Genomic DNA, 14281 nt, shown 5'->3' on the forward strand with positions numbered 1-14281 from the left:
TAAATGTCTACCTTGTGGAAATAGCGACACAATGTGCATATGGATCATCATTGCAATCCCCCCCCCCCCCCCCCGCAATTTGATTGACAGGAAGCTGGCTTTTGGGGGTGGTAACCTGGCGGTTTCAGGGAATGTTAAAAAAAACTCCACAAGAATGCTCAGACGTTTTAAGGTGTTCCGATGTCAAAACTGGCCTCAATCAGTTTGCCTCTGTCACAGATGACTGGTACAGTCAGACTTACATTTGAGGGTTCGTGCATTGTGTATGGGTTTGCGAGTGGATAGCAAATAGTGGTCCAATCTCAGTTCACTCCTAAATTTACACAGGGCGGGTTTTCTTTCTGTCTGGGTGGCGGACAATCCCTCACAGTCATCTTTAACTCCACGATCAGGGCTCACATCATCTTAAACCATACAGGCCAACTCCTTGAAATATTAGCAATCTCCTTAACTCTCTGAAGAATCGAACAATCTCCCTGATAGCACCTAACCCACTTTATGTAGCGTTTATATACTTGGGGTAATAAAATTAAGAGATACATACATTCAAAAGTTATCATCAGTGCCATTGACTGCATTGGTTAAAAGACTATGGCTACATGCATGTTCAAATAAGGTTTCTCATGGCCACTTAAATGGAACCATTAGTTAGTAGAACACGATTAATGAAAAAGTCATGAAGCATATCAGTGTATTTTCTTAAACAAGTAAATATTACTGATTAATAATGTAAAAATGCAAAGAGTTTAACTCCATACTCATAGGTGTTGCTCTCACAATATCCCTTAAAATCCTTTTTGCAGAAGTAGACAAGTATGTTGTAAAACCCAGAGCACATGTAAGCTAAACTATGAACAGGCCATAAAGGGGCGTAACAAAAAACTGAAACCCCCGGGTCTGTAGCCAGGACCTGCAGAGCTAGTTGTCTGCGGTCAATGCGCTCCTCTTGCAACCATGAAAAATGTCCCTTACAAAATGGCCGCTACTATTTATTAAGAGTTATAAAGGGTGCTAGAGGAGCATCCTGCGCCCATTCACAACACTTACCACTTTGTCATGCCACAGACATCCCAATAACTGCAATTGGGCCCCCTTTTCTTTTTACATCGTCTCTGGGTGGGCTACTGAGTAATCTACATATGAAATTATGAGGGTATGAATGAGAGATTAAGAAGCATAATGAAAAGGATGAGAGGAGTGCATTTAGCTGCAATTTAATGGTGTTAAGCCCCATACAAACTAAACAAGTCCCCGCCGATATTGGTGATGGTGGAGATCCAGTGGGGTACCGGCATCGGCAAGTGCATACGCACTAGCTGATGTCGGGGGGGGGGGGGGGAGCCCTGGGGCATTGGAGAATCCGTTGAAAGAAACCTTTATGGGCATGCGAGGCTGAATGCTAATGTAAGTGTACCTACATCTATACTACATTCTGATGTGCTAGAGAGAAGTTTTAAAGATACCTTTTGGTGTACTCGAGAAGGGATTTTAAAGTAAGTGTTTGTCTTGGAAGTGGAGGAGTATTATTACGGTTGAATTTAAAAGAAACTGCTATGTGAACTCGAGACAGGACTGAAAAGTAAGTGTGGTTCTACTGACCCACTAAGGAATTTCACCTGTCTTAAAGTATCCAGTTCACAAGCAAGTTCTGCAATTAGCGCTGGTTATCCTAATATTTATTCACCCTATTGTCTACATTTTTGGAGAAGTGGATGGTCTCCAGAGTATCAACATAGCTGCTTCCCATTAGCGCCAGTTTTTATCAAATATTGTTAAAGTCTTTCAAGTAGTTTGGAGGTGCATGGAAGTTGAGAAATGGGACGGTAATTTGAGAGAGAGCTTGGATCAGAATTCTGTTTTTTTTTCAGAATCTGAGTAATAACTGCGTGTTTGAACAATGAAGGAAAGACACCAGTAGAGAAAGAGAGGTTACAGATTTTAGTTAAGATTGGGATGAGCACAGGAGACAGAGATTTACTTATTTGCAAGGGTATAGGGTCAAGAAGAGAGGTAGTAGAGTGGGAGGAAGAGAAAAGTGCAAATACTTAATCTTCATTCGTGGGATCAAATGAAGTAAATGCGTCAGAGGGCTCAGGTATGGAATTGAGCATATCACCAACTGAGTTGGAGCATACCAATTCATCTCTGATCTTGTCAATCTTATCCCTGAAGTAGGAAGCAAGATCTTGTGCATGGATAGTGGTTGGTGGCTTGGGTGAGGGAGGGTTGAGAAGGGATTTAAATGGATTAAAAAGACGTTTTGGGTTAGAAGCTTGATCAGAAATGAGAGTTTGGAAATATGTTTGTTTGGTACTGTAGTTTCCAGGGCATAGCTATAGGACTGGTAGATAGTCTTATATGTAAAGAAATCCATTGGACTGTGAGATTTACGCCATATACGCTCAGCTTTGCGTGAGATATTATGGAGGTGTCTCGTTCATTTAGAGTGCCACGGTTGGCGTCTAGGCCTACGTGGAGTGTGGTGGGTAACTGGAGCCACTTCATCCAGGGCTGTTTTGAGAGTTAGGTTTAGGTGTGATACCACCATCTCAGGAGTAGTGAATGCAGAAATAGGAGCAAGCTGTTGTTGCAGTGAGGAGGAGAGTACTTGAAAATTAATATCATTAATATTTCTGGGGGCTTGCGGTGGATTAAATAATTTCTGTGTTTTTGAGTTAGAAGTACTAGAGGACAGCATGCAGGAGATAAGGTTGTGATCTGAGAGAGGGAAAGGAGTGTTGGTGAATTCAGACACTGAGCACAGCTTAGTGAATGCCAGATCAAGGCAGTGGCCATACCGGTGAGTAGAGTCAGTCCATTGGGAGAGGCCGAGAGAGGAGGTTAGAGAGAGTAGTTTGGACGCATGAGCAGCAGATTTCTATTTTGTTTAATGATATATAAATTGACTGTGTTTGGGTGGGACAAAAAAAGGGAAGCTTCAAAGGCGACACCCAGCTATTGGATTTGTGAAACAGAGGAGAGACATTAGACAAAAATGGGTGTTCTATTGTTATGCCATCCAGGATAAAATGGCTGACAGTCAGGAGATGGCATTGGAGTAAGAAATTTGATATGATATTGGGTATCATCAGCATAGAAGGGGTAACAGAGGCCAAAGTAACTGACAGAAAAAGGCGTAGAGGAATAAAAGAAAGAGGCCAGGAACAAGAAACATTCTTTCCCAATGGGAAGGACAAGTGAAACCACAGAGGAATGGGAGGGGCTGGAAGAGTGGTCAACATTGTCAAAATGTCACTGCTAGTTCATGGTTGCCTACCTGACCCTCTCCTTCAGGGAGAAAATGCTCTGCTCCTGGACTTCCCTGGTAATGTATGATTGTCATCACCTGTGGTGAAACACCTTTCTTATCAATTAACTAGCTCCCCACAGGTGATGGCAATCATACATTTCCAGGAAAGTCCAGAAACAGAGCATTTTCTCCCTGAAGAAGGGTCAGGTAGGCAGCCCTGTGCTAGGTTAAGGAGTATAAGAACAGAGAATATAACTTTATATTTGCCTGCAACTTTGTGAGAAGCTCATCGTGACCTCAGTGAGGACAGTTTCAATGAAATGAAGAGTCTCAGAGCCAGATTGGAGTGGGTGTAGTTGGAAATAGGTGGATAGGAAGAAGGTAAGGTGGTTGTACACCACCTGCTTAAGAAGTTTAGAGGGAAAGGGAAGAAGAGAGATGTAGCTAGTTAGTGAAGATGGTGTCAGTTGAGTGCTTGTTGAAAGATGAGAGACCTGGGTACTGGGTATGCTTGAAGGAAGAGGAGCATATTCCGGAGGAAAGAGATCACTTAAAACAAAGTTTATATTGTAGTCTACATAACATTGTATACCTACAAAGAGTAGTTGATTACATTGTGGTGTTGTATACGTTGTGCAGTGCTTAATACCTGCACTGAGAACTGCCTTACATTGTACACTTAGTAGTGACTTACCCTGGCCAGTATCTTATCATGATCACCAAGTAAGGGATTATGCTGTACACTGTTGGTTTACACAGAGTGCTGGTTTACATTGGACTTTTTAGCAGTGTTACTGTACACAGTGCAGTGTCTTAAACTCTACACTAAGGCAGGGATGGGGAACCCTTAGTCCTCCAGCTGTTGTTGACCTACACATCCCAGCATGCCCTGCTACAGTTTTGGTCTTTGTCAATGCTAAAACTGTTGCAGAGCATGCCGGGATGTGTTGTTCAACAGCAGCTGGAGGGCCAAAGGTTCCCCAGTAAGGAGTGGCATATGCAGTACACTAACAAGTAATGTAGGCAGTACACAAAAGAGTGGCTTATTATGTGTACTAAGAATGTACCATACAGTAAAATGTTGGCAATGTGAACTTCCTAATGTTGACTTGTATGCCATCTTCCTAATGTTGAAATGTTATATATGTCAAAAGAGCACATTTTGGGATGTTCATTATGTCAACATATACCACGTTGACTTGCTATAATGTCAATATTTAACCAACATCTAGCCTGAAGTAATTTTCACTATGTCAACATTTCATGGGCGGGATGTAATAGTGTCCGAGTTAAGGGGATCGCATGGGATGCCAGTTGAACTCGGCATCCCGCACAGCCGCTGAACTAGGACGCTATTACCTCCCACCCCTTATGTCAACATTTTGTTCATGTTACAATTTTCAAGATGTCGACATGTAATTGTGAACATGTCCCACATCTTAACATTCTGATTTCAACATGAATATTGATGTATTGAATGTTAATTTACTGGGCAGTGGCTTCTGTCATGCCTGGAGCAATGGTTTAAGCTGCACTTTGGGTAGTTGTTTATTCTATACACCAAGTAGTGAATGACATTCTACAGGAAGTTTTATGTGCAAAGAGTACTTTTTTATACTTTGTATATATATGAATGGCTTACACTGAGTACTCTCTTGAAGCAAAGACCCACCAGTGGCTTATAGTGTATACGAGTATTCACTTATTAGAGTTGCTGCTCACCTCCATGGCTGGCGCTCACTCGCTCCAGCAGGGGGGTTGGGGTTGATGTGGCCGCAGCTGCATCGCTCCAATGGGGGGGGGGGGGGGGTCAAGGGGGAGAGTTGCCACTCACCTCCATCCAGGATGGGGAAACTCCTGCTCCTGACTTCTGCCCTCCAGTGGCCGGCACCCTAGGCGATTGCCTAATGCTGCCTAGTGGTGGCGCCGGCTTATACTGTATGCTGGTAGTAACTTACATTAGGAATAATTCAGACACATTAACATCATATAAATGCTGCAGCCAGCTGGAAATGGATTGAGATGACCATGAGCAACTGCGTCACGCAGAATGGCTGATCTGAAACATTGTTTCCTGCATATCGGATAAAAAAAATGGTTGTTGCACTTCTGTGTTTTTTCTGCCACTGCCCATTACCCATAGTTGCCTACCCTCCTGCATTCTGCAGGAGACTCCCTGAAATAACACCAATCTCCCTCTCTCCCTCATTAGTCTACCAATCTCCCTCATGTCACCTAGCCCACATTACATGGTTACATTTTTGGGGGAAAAAGGAATGAGAGATAGATACATTTACATTGAATCATCAGCACCATTTCCCAGCACTTTACCAGGTATATCAGCTCTTACTAACTGCTTTGGGGCTCATCTGCATTTGGATAGAAGTCATTTTATAAGATTCCTCTCAGGTGTAGCAGTACAAACCCACGCTTCAAGATGCCACGTTCACAATCTCTTTTCACAATCTCTCCATATATGGAACTAGACACGTCCTTTGGGTGGCGCATGACAAGCCCCTCAATGAGGCGCTGCACAAAATTCTCCTACCAATTCTAATCTCCCTGAAACTAGTTTTCAAAAGTAGTCAAGTATGCCATTACCTCCCCTAAACGGCCCATGACTGACAATCTCTTTATGGAGAAATCCTCACTACAAGCGGCATTGCTAAGGTACCTTGGTGCATGTGCAGTTTAACCATCGTACATGCCCAGTTGGACGATAATCGGTATTACGTACAGTACATCTCTGAATCAAACCTATTGTACACTGATACTGTACACAAAGTAATGGTTTATACTCTTCATCAGTACTTGCTTACATTGTGCAGTGCAAACATATAAAAATATAAAGGAATTATTATTTTTAATGGAATTTACATTATTATTTAATTCTCAGTAAACTCTAAGGCTACAATTTTCAGTGGATGACACGGTTTTCCAAGGCGCATGTACAAATTATATGAACAAGGATAGCTAGTGCTAAAAATAAATGAACATGAAAGTCATCGATACGTGTTCAGAAGGTCAAACTCTACACACTTCTTATGCATAAAACCATGTAAAAATTAAGGTCATTCCTTATTTCCTGTTATTAAGATTACTGTCTGCATGCAAATGATGCGTTACAAGTACTGCATACCTGTTTTTAGACTTTTATGTGCAGCCTCGTAAAAGGTTCAGTATGCTGTGTCAACATTCAGATTATTTACTGACATTTACATTTTTATATTCATGATGTCCTGTTTAAGTTGCCGACAGTCAGTATGTGGACACTCTTATTTGAGCCTTCCCTTAACCTTCATTGTATATTAATCCTAACAATAACCCTAATTGCATGTGCACTATTGTGTCCACATCTTAATCATGTCAATATTTTGATTGTAAATATTGTGGAAGCGGTGAAAAGGTCTACAGTGTCTCGGAAGACTGTCATTAGGTCGACACCAATTCAGCATGCAATAGGCTGACGCAGACAAAAGGTCGACATGCACTAGGTCAACATTGACAAAAGATCAACACAAATAAAAGGCGATATGCCAGTGGTTGACACAAGAACAGGTAGACATGAGTTTTTCTGACTATTTCCATGTTTTTTTTTTACTTTCATATTTTACCATCCACACGGACTACAACGAGGAACAATTCGGTGCACTGAGTGAAGCCAGACTCCAGGCCCAAAGCATGGTGAGTAAAGAGAGCCATACATGTAGGCGCTACACTAATTTGGGGTCCGTGTTGACAGGTGCCAACATTGACATTAAAAAATGGTACTCTTTACCTAGCACGGCGCCCATCGCGGGTACATTTATGTCTGGCCGCGACGCGACCGACGCGATGCCCGCGATTTCCCATTGAAACCCATGTTAAACATGGAAATCGCGTCGGTCGCGTCGCGGCCGGCCATAAATGTACCCGCGATGCCCGCGACGCGATGCTCCCGATTTGCCATAGGAATCAATGTTAAAAGGCCCGATGGACACGATTTTACTGTTAAATGCCTCAATGGACCCGATGTGGCCATAGGAAACAATGTTAAATGGGCCTTAGAGCCCAAATAGTTACTCTGAACTCTGAAATGACCCCCCCAATTGTTTACGCCACCCCACGATCAACGTCAACCCGAAGCGTGGCGAGCGCAGCGAGCCCGCGAGGGGCGGCGGTACGCGTCCTCCGACCTTTTCATACCCCCACTATCCACGTCGGCGTGGAGTTGAGAATAGAATAGTGTGGCGAGCGCAGCGAGGGGACGCGGATACCTTCACAGCTATACGCGTCCCCTCGCGGGCTTCACAGGTGTCCATGGCGACGCGGACACCTGTGAAGCCCGCGAAGGGACGCGTTTACCTGTGAAGGTATCCGCGTCCCCTCGCGGGGCTCGCTGCGCTCGCCACGCTTCGGGCTCGGTGGCTCGCTGCGCTCGCCACACTATTCTATTCTCAACTCCACGCCGACGTGGATAGTGGGGGTATGAAAAGGTCGGAGGACGCGTACCGCCGCCCCTCGCGGGCTCGCTGCGCTCGCCACGCTTCGGGTTGACGTTGATCGTGGGGTGGCGTAAACAATTGGGGGGGCCATTTCAGAGTTCAGGGTAACTATTTGGGCTCTAAGGCCCATTTAACATTGTTTCCTATGGTAAAATCGGGTCCATTCAGCCATTTAACATGAAAATCGTGTCCATCGGGCCTTTTAACATTGATTCCTATGGCAAATCGTGGGCATCGCGTCGCGGCCATCGTGTGTACATTTATGGCCAGCCGCGACGCGACCGACGCGATGTCCATGTTTAACATGGTTTTCAATGGGGAAATCGTGGACATCGCGTCGGTCGCGTCGCGGCCGGGCATCTTTAGCCCGCATACGACGCGACCGACGCGATTTTTTACCTCACGATGCCCACGATCAAGATCGTGGGCGCCGTGCTGGGTAAAGAGTACCTAAAAAATAAATGAAAACACTTTTCATCTGCAGACCTTTTTTATGTCAACCTTCTGTCTGTGTCAACATATTCACTGTCTACCTAGACACTGTAGACCTTTTAATCCACACCCTAATATTCTGACCATATTGGCAACAATATGACTATTTTTTGTGCCTAATTCAGACCTGATTGCAGGACAAATTTGTTCTCAAAATGGACAAACCATGTGCACTGCAGGTGGGGCAGATGGAACAAAGAGTACGATTTTGGTGAGGTGTGTTCAAATTGAAATCTACAATGCAGTCTGAAAATAAAGCAGTCAGTATTTACCCTGCACAGAAACAAAATAATTAGCCCACATCTATTTCTCTGTACACATGTTACTATTTCTATCTGCCCCACCTGCAGTGCACTTGGGGGTTGATTCAGGTTGGTTTGCAAAGCACATTTGGTTTGATAATGGACAAAACCATGTGCACTGAAGGGGGCAAGATGCAACTTGTGCAAAGAGAGTTAGATTTGGGTGGGGTGTGTACTTCAAACTGGTTTTTATATTGCTGTGTAAAAATAAAGCAGCCAGTATTTACCCTGCACAGAAACAAAATAACTCACCCAAATCTAATTCTGGGTACACACCAGGACAACAAGGGTCCGATCCCATCAATCTAGATCCAATTCTGACCAATTGGATGTAGATTGTGTGGTGATTGGGCCATTTTCTGTCCTGGTGTGGACCGATACCAATCCGATGCGCGGTCCCGCGGGTCAGTCGGTCATTATTTAGATCCCACCTGCAGCAAGTAGGATCTTGAAACAACCATACTCCCGGGTGCGGGTCGCCATCGGATCGGACCTGTGCACATTATGAGCAGGTCATTCCCCCCGTGTCATCGTGAGCAGGTCGGAAGAAACACTGACGACCCGCTCACGATGTGCATCATGAGTGGATTGTCCTGGTGTGTACCCCGCATAACTCTCTCTGCACATGTTACATCTGCCCCACCTGCAGTGCACATGGGTTTGTCCATTCGCAAACCAGATGTGCTTTGCAAACCAACCTGAATCACCCCCTTGGATTTGAGAACAAAGGGTCCGATACCAGACCCGTTCATTAGTGTCTGAATTCAGCCACATCCCCCAATGTTCCTGGTTTGCGCACGGCTTTGGTGAGTTTAACACTTGCTGAGCCATTTGCTCAAAGAGGGGAGGGAAAGGGATGGAAGCAGGGGAACGCCTAGTGCGCCGTGATGTCATGCCGTTTGTCATTCATTGCTTAAACACTATGCAATTTTTTTAAAGATATCACTCAGAAGGGCCAACATGAGCGATATCAGTCACTATATAGCCCAGTGTGCACACACCTTTACACCAGGGCAGTAGTGTTTCCAATTCTCCTATTTCTTACATTTCTTTGTTGCACCCAAATTGAGGTGGTGGTGTCTGAGCTCACCTCTGGGGCCACCACATCCCTATTCTAAGACACCAGTTGGGTAATCTTGTTTGTCCATTAAAAAAGGCATAATAATCCCAAAGAAAAATGCATCACTGCTACACAACCTTATCTTATTTAGAGCAGTAGGAAATTAAGGAACATGGATCCTGATACATTAATGAATATGAAATATTGGCAGAAGAAAGACACCAAGGTGACAAAGATGAAGGAAGGGCGCAGCAGGGAAGAGACTTTGGGAGACAAGCGAAAGATAATGAAAGAGGTAGGTCAATTGGGACAGACATAATAGAAGTAAGGGCACAGTGGAGAAATGTAGTAAAGCAGTGATGGGCAACATGTGGCCCTAGGGCCACATGCAGTCCACTGAATCTTACTTTTTGCCCCCAGCTCATTCCTACTGTATGGCCAGATATTTTATGTCTTGCATCACTTAGAGATGAGTGTCTCTTTCTTTAAATATGTTTTATTCTGTTTTTGAGATTATTGGTGATGTGCAGACCTTTTAAAGGTTAGATGGTCATCATGTGGACCTTGAAGAGTTGCAGGTTGCTTATCACTATAGGCATTGGACTAGAAAGTCAAGTATAGTAGATGACATGTTTTATGGATGATGATGTTATTAATTAATATGGGAGATCCAGGAAAGATAATGGTCTCTGGGCTTTAGCAATACAACTTGCTTTACTAAAATACAAACCGTGGTTTGGCTATAAATATATTGAAAGGATACATTACCCATATCCCATTCTGACACTGACACACTGACTTGTGCAGGTAATCAAGGCAGTGGATTTCCCAGTGCTCTGTCAGGTTTCTATACTAATGAGCACAGATTGCTGCGATGTTACTGCTAGATGCTGTAGGACAATCTTTTTCTAGCATTATAAAACATGCAGTGAGACTTGTTAGTAATAAGAAACACTGTTCTCCTACCACAACTTGTACACCTAGCCCTACACCACTGTGGCATTGGGGATGTAAAATTCTATGACAAGGAAATTTGGAATACAAAATTCTATTTTTTGTGTTTTGTATTCCTTAAAAGAGGAAATAAGGTCCACCTGACTTATATAATGGAGTTAAATTTCCACTTGTATATTAAAGTTCTATCTAGACCCATCCTTCCCACTGAAGTGCATTGGCATGCATCATTTTTCTGGTACCCTTATGGTAACAGCATAGTGTTTTGCCATCTTCCTGTGCTCATTTCTCATTCAATACTGTGCTCAATGTGCTTTAGCCATCCAGATGACGGTACTTTTGGTGCCTGCATGTCATATCCCTGATGTATCTGCATTTATCATAAATACACTTTAAACTTAGCATGAAGTCACTGGAAGCATGAATATGCACAGTAGTTGCTGGTGGAGGTCGGTGTTATCTGTGTGGCTGACAAATGAGGGACATGTCCAACATAATGCTGGCAATGGAGATAATTATTTATTTATTTATTTATTAACAGTTTCTTATATAGCGCATACATATTCCGCAGCGCTTTACAAATAATAGAACTATCTATGCTAGGGGCCGGAGGGACTTTTTTACCCCAAAATATATTTAGATACGCCAACGTTACCCCCTTGATTTGTACCACACAACGTGATGCCCATTATACATATTCCACATACTGTTATGCCCATTATACATGCCACACACTGTGATGCCTATTATACATACAGTAGGCCACACCATGATGCCCATTATACATATGTCACACACCGTGATGCCTATTATACATATGCCATACACCGTGATGTCTATTATACATATGCCACACACTGTGATGCCTATTACAGATATGCCACACCGTGAGGCCCGTTATACATATTCCACACACCGTGATGCCCATTATACATAGCCACACACTGAACTGCCCATTACATATTACGGCACATAAGTGCCACTTACCTACGTGCTCATTTTTAGAGGGTTCTTTCTCAATGCCAGGAGTTGCATGCTCGATTCCAAGGACTTCCTGCTTGATGCTAGGAGCATCATACTCAATACCAAGGAGGTTTTATGCTCGTTGCCAAAGGGGTAGCAGTCTGTCAGCCGGGCAGAGAGTGGTGGGCTGCCCAGCTGTCTTCAGAGCAGGTCAGCAGCAGCTCAACATTAAAACAGTGGGACAGCCAGGCAGAAGCGGTGGGCTGCCCAGCTAAACTCAGAGCAAGAGAGGGTCCACAGCAGCTCAGCATTAAAACAGTGGGACAGCCAGGCAGAAGTGGTGGGCTGCCCGACTGTCTTAAGAGTGGGTCCGCGGCTGTTTTAAATCTCGCGCCGGGCCACCAGCCACTGACACTCCTGATTGGCTGCTGGGCTGCCATCTCCTATAGGCTGGCGTCCCGGTGCGAGATTTCAAACAGCTACGGACATGCTCTCAAGACAGCCGCCAGGCAGACCACCGCTTCTGCCTGGCTGTCATACTGTTTCAGTGCTACCGCTGTGGACAGCTAAATTACATTCCAAGGGGAAATGGATGGTCCTGCTTTTTTGATGGTCATTTTTACCCCATTAGGAGTAATTTACCCCTGTTCCCCGACCACTGATCTATGCAATATATTGTTGTATGGAATGCATAGCTGGTATATGGGGAAACTGTCCAGTGTATAAATGACAGTGAGTGCATCTGTGTGCAATATACAACTGCCAAAGGAGTTAGCTCTCAAAACTTTGTCTAACAATTGATCTAAAGCTGTGTACACACGGTGAGATTTTGTGCTCGATTTTGACTATATAGTCAAAATTGAATTGACATTGAACAGTTTTCAGCCGCAATCCATGCCAATTTGATCCTGGTGCACGCTCCCATTTAGTTTAAATCAACCAATGAAATAAACTGTGCAAGCAAGACAATTCAGTATACTGTAGATCTGTACGATTATAATGTACAGTATAAGCACCCAAGATGGTTGCCTTATCTGGTACCTTCTGTGTGGAATATTTGATCTGTGGAAGCTATGACCCAAAACGTCTGCATCAACCCTTCATTATGGCAATATACTTGTTATGCTTATTATTCTTTTGGTATTTTTGTTATTTCTGGGCTGGTTTATATCATCTATGCTTTGCGTTCTATGCCTTCACAATCTCCTGATTCAAAAAACATACACTAGAAAACACAAATGCAAAGGAAAAGTTTTTACTAAAGGTTCTAAAAATTAAGAGTTGATGTTGCCCATAGCAACCAATCAAATTCTATAATTTTCTAGGATGCAATAAAGAAATGATAGACAAAATATAATTGGTTGATATGGGCAACATCACTGCTTTTCATTTTTGATTAATGTAATGCCTGCAATACTTCTCTCGAACACCCGTTCCCTGACAAACAAAATGGATGAGCTGTCCCTGTTAGTAAAGGACGCAAGTTCGGGCACTGTAGGGTTCTCCATCCTTTGCTTCACTGAAACCTGGCTAGATGACCTAATTAGACTGTTCACTGTCCCTTCCGGGCTATGGGCTCTTTAGGGCGGATAGGGACAAGGTGCTTTTAGGCAAAACCAAGGGCGGAGGTATCTGCTTCTACATAAATGAAGGGTGGTGTACTGATGTAAGAACCCTAGGAAAATCCTGCAGCTGGAGACCCTAATCATCAAATGCAACCCATTCTACTCCCCAGGGAATTTGCCTAAACCATCCTGGTGGGGGTATACATCACCCCCCAAGCAAATGCAAAGGAGGCTCAACAACAACTAGCCACCCTGATTGCAGACACCGAACTCGCCCACCCAGACTTTCTGCTTATAGTGCTAGGCGACTTCAACAGCACCAACCTGGGTCAGGAGCTACCTAAATTCAAGCAGCAGGTCAAATGTCCCACCAGAGAAGGATGCACTCTAGATCACTGCTATACCACCTTAAAGACAGCATACAGGGCCATTCCACGCGCGGCCCTGGGTCTTTAACCCCTTCCTGACAGAGCCAGTTTTTGCGTTCCTGACAGAGCCCTTTTTTTCAAATCTGACATGTATCACTTAAGTGGGGATAACTTTTTTTTGCTTTTACTTATCCCAGTGATTTTGAGATTGTTTTTTCGTGACACATTGTACTTCAAATTAGTGGTAAATTTGGGTCGATACAGTCTGTGTTTTTTTGTGAAAAATACCAAAATGTCGTAAAAAAATGGAAAATTTAGCAATTTGCAAAATGTTAAATTTTCTGCTTGTGAGACAAATAATCATACCACTCAAAATAGTTAATAACTAACATAGACCATATGTCTACTTTATGTTGCCATCATTATTTCAACTTCCTTTTAATTTTTTTGGACACTAGGAGGCTTACAATATGAATAGCAAATTCTCAAATTTTCAAGAAAATTTCAAACACTGATTTTTTTAGGGACCAGTTCAGTTCTGATGTGACTTTGAGGGACTTGTATGTGAGACACCCCCATAAATGATGCCATTTCAAAAACTGCACCCCTCAAAGTATTCAAAACAGCATTTTGGAAGTTTGTTAACCCTTTAGGTGTTTCACAGGAATTAAAACAAAGTGTAGGTGAAATTTCAAAATTTCTTTTTTTTTGCAGATTTTCAATTTTAATACATTTTTCTAAGGAACACAGTAGATTTTACTAGAGAAATGTGACTAAAAATTGATTCCCCCAATTCTTTTGTTTTCATAAATATCCTATATGTGGCCCTAGTGTGCACGGTGA

The sequence above is a fragment of the Crinia signifera genome, chromosome 6, assembly GCF_055691185.1.
Source record: "Crinia signifera chromosome 6, ASM5569118v1, whole genome shotgun sequence".
NCBI lineage: Eukaryota > Metazoa > Chordata > Amphibia > Anura > Myobatrachidae > Crinia > Crinia signifera.